Raw genomic sequence first — 4,317 nt, forward strand, 5'->3', positions numbered from 1 at the left:
GTGTGTGTGCATGTCTATGTCTGTGTATTTATTATTTGTTTCAGTCATTGGACTGCGGCCTTACTGGAGCATTGCCTTGAAGAATTTTATGTATGTATGACTATATAAATGGTTCTAAATGCGTGTGTGCCCAATTGTGTGTGAATGTGTAGTCATGTAAGTATACTGTGTTCTCACATATAACTCATATGTGTTTTACTCTTTCACTTGTTTCAGTCATTTGACTGCGATCATGCTGGAGCACCGCCTTTAGTCGAGCAAATCGACCCCAGGACTTATTCTTTGTAAGCCTAGTACTTATTCTATCGGTCTCTTTCGCCGAACCGCTAAGATACGGGGACGGAGATTTTGATAGCTGAGCTCTGATTGGGTGTATGCAAATGAGTTCATAACTGGGGTCCGGAACTCTCGTGGTAAAAAAATTTTTGCGGATGGGACGCCGGTCCGTGACAGGATTACTCGTTTTTACCAGCTGAATAGGCTGGAGTAACGTGAAATGAAGTGTTTTGTTCAAGAACACACTGCAACGTCCGATCCAGGAATCGAAACCACAATCAAAATCGTGAATCCAACACCCTAACCACTAAGCCATGCGCCTACACGATTATACAATACCGAAACAAATTACCGACAAGCTTTGGACCGGAATTGTCCCGGATTTCTGTATTTTCCGGTTTTCTTGAGACACTCTAAACATATATACTAAATATATAAAATGAACTATGAAAAATAAACAGTTAAATTGTATTTAACAGATTCAAATTAATTCACTTCTAAAGCAGGGTCTCTTTGATATTTTTTGTGTGCCCTTCTAAAGCCTAGCCAGGCTCATGGGCCCGGTTTCCCGGTTTCTATGACGTATGTGTTTCCCCCAGCTGGACGGGACGCCAGTCCATCGCAGCGTTACTCAAGAAACAGGAAGAAAGAATGAGAGAAAGTTGGGGCGAAAGAGTATAACAGGGGTCGCCACCACCCCCTGCCGGAGCCTCGTGGAGCTTTAGGTGTTTTCTCTCAATAAACACACACAACGCCCGGTTTGGGAATCGAAACCGCGATCCTCCGACCGCGAGTCCGCTGCCCTAACCACTGGGCCATTACGCGTCCACTCTCTTTGATATTAATCCACTTAAAATTCTTAAAACTTATCATATTGTATCATATATAGAGTGTATTGTTTATTAGATAAAAATTAAATGAAGAAAAGTAAAAAATAGAATTGCATTTAACAGATATAGGTACGAATTAATACATTTCTAAAGCAGAATATGTTTAATCTTTATCAATTTACTAAAAGTAAAGAACAAAACTATTTCTAACACAGTGTGTGCAAATTAACCCACTTCAAAATGAGGTTTGTGCACTCAATACAGAGTACAGTATATTGCAGGATATTGCCCCGTATCCCCAATTTTCTGGAAGCCGAAGAAGAGGTCGGGTACTGTATATTCTGTTTTGTGTCTGACATTATATGAAACGAAAGGGAACACAGAACAACACCTAATGCTATTCCAGTTGTTATTATTACAGACTTTTCGGAGCGAGCTACGTCGGCTGCCACGATTCGACTTCGGTCTTTCAGGAAATCAGAGATCCAAGTATCCATTAGGTACATACTTATGTAGATAGATAGATAGATAGATAGATAGATAGATACATACATACATACATACATACATACATACATACATATATACATACATACATATATACATACATGCCTACATACATACGTACATACATACATATACATAAATACATATATATATATAAATTGTATGTATGTATGTATATATATATATATATATATATATATATATATATATATATGTATGTATGTATATATGCATATATATGTATATATATGTGTGTGTGTGTGTATATATATCTATACACACACACATACATACATATATATATGTAGGAGTCGGAGCAAGAGAGGAGAGGGGAGGAGGGTGGATTAAGAGGAGAGGAGAGTTGAGCCCATGTGGCGCAAAGGAGCGAAGAGAGAAGATTAATCCCTGTTCACGGCGCAAACGGGAGTCCGGATGGCCCCAGTGCAAGGACAATCCGAACACAGACAGGTGTTGCAAAGAGTGACCGGTAGAGCGGAAATGGCGCGAGACCGGGGTGTCATTACCGCGTCGGATATCTCAGAAGTGTTCCGCGAACCAGTCAGCCAAGCGGCGTCCCATTTGCCCGATGTATAGAGAAGGGCAGAGAGAGCAGGAAATGCAGTAGATAACATTGGTAGAAGTGCAGAAGAAGGAGTCGGTGATATGATAGGGTCGATGATGGGTAGTAGGAAAATTCGTCGTAAGAAATTTCATTTTAAATGTTCTCATAACAGTAGTTTAATGTTTGACATTGAATATAGACCTATTTAATGCTTTTATAAAATCTTTTCTCATTCTTTATTTAATTTTTATTTTTAAAAATGCTTATATAATACGCTTTATCATTGTCCATTCGGCGAATTTGCTTCATGGCGAATATTCCTATACGGCGAAATTTCTTACTGTGAAGTTACCGGACACGCAAATCTGTTATCTTTCATCAAAGCCTAGACTCATGATGGCATCAGGCGAACATTGTCCAGTAGTCAGAAGAACGACCAGAGAACCGTTCTCCAGAAAGTTGTCCAGTATTTAACGATTGCTGAATTATAAAATTGCGTCAATCAGATGTCAATACTCATAGGACAATTACGACTGTCCATCGTGAAAATTACTGCATGGTCTCGCTTTAACGAAGACGTGGGAGAAAATGCTGGCCTTACGTCTGCTGATTATGGTGGATGATGTCGATAGGATTATATTTTGTTCTTTTTTTCAGTCATTAAACTGCGGCCATGATGGGGTACAGCCTTGAAAGGTTTTAATCGAAAAAAAAAAGACCCCAGGACATATCTGTTTTAAGCCTAGTACTTATTTTATGGGTTTCTTTTACCGAACCGCTAAGTTACGGGGACGTAACCACACCAACACCGGTTGTCAAGTAGTGGTGGGGGATAAACAGACACAAATACACAACCACACGCACGTACAAGCACACACATATTATGCATGTATGTATGTATATACATATATATATATGTATATATATATAGGGAGAATTTACAAAAACAACAAAAGACGAAGACAGGTGGTGTAGACAACAAACAGATGTATTAGCATAACGCTCGGGAATTGAAAAAGTCTTTAACGTTTCGAGCCTACGCTCTTCCACAGAAAGGAACACAGAAAGAAACAAGGAGAGAAACAAGGAGAGGAAAATTAAGAAAGTATAAAAATAATAATAATAATAATAATAAAAGTTTTACATAAAGTTCACGACGGGCTTCTAGTTTCCGTCTACCAAATCCACTCACAAGGCTTTGGTCGGCCCAAGGTTATACTTAAAGACACTTGCCCAAAGTATCACCCAGTGGGACTGAACCAGGGACCATGTAATTGGGAAGCAAGCTTTTTACAACGCAGCCATTCGAGAACAGGAATTTATTTCCAGAGCCAAAAGCTCATCACACCGTTGTGAAAAGCAGTAACGCAAAACTAGGAGTGGCGATTCTTCAAATTATGAATGCTAATTTCTGCTATTGTTATTAATTCTATCTATTAACTTGTTCACCGTGTTTCTACACACATGAGCGCATATATATAATATTAATACATAATATAAATAATATATAAATATATGCATATAGCCATACATATATGTACATACCTACATCTATATGTATACATACATGCATATATGGGTACAGGACATGAAAAAAACGTTAAACACAATGAGAAACGAAAACATAAAAACGAAAACATAAAAACGAAAACATAGAAAATGAACATTTTTCGAACAACGAAAATATCAGACAGAGAAACGAGACACAACATAAAGAGTATACCCCTTCACATACATACATATTTTTATTTATTTAATTATATATTTATTTCTAATATAAGGATAACATTTTTCAAAACAAATTTCTATCAGTGGCCAGCATATTAAAATACCTTCAAGGTTAAAATATAAACAATTATAAATAAGAGCAAAAGAAAATATTTTCTATGCCAATATGCTGAAAAATAGACCTTAAACCGTCTAACCACATACAATATTTTTCACTACGAACACACAGCGTTCGATTTGGGAATGACAAATTTTTTTTAAAATTCTGTTAGCTTGCTTTCTTCGATTCAGCACGCTGTGTATTTATAGTGAAAAATATTGTATGTGATTAGACGGTTTAAGGTCTACTTTTCAGCATATTGGCAAAGGAAATTTTTTTTTCTTTTGCCCTTATTTATAATTGTTTATATATTT

Source organism: Octopus bimaculoides, chromosome 9, assembly GCF_001194135.2.
Source record: "Octopus bimaculoides isolate UCB-OBI-ISO-001 chromosome 9, ASM119413v2, whole genome shotgun sequence".
NCBI lineage: Eukaryota > Metazoa > Mollusca > Cephalopoda > Octopoda > Octopodidae > Octopus > Octopus bimaculoides.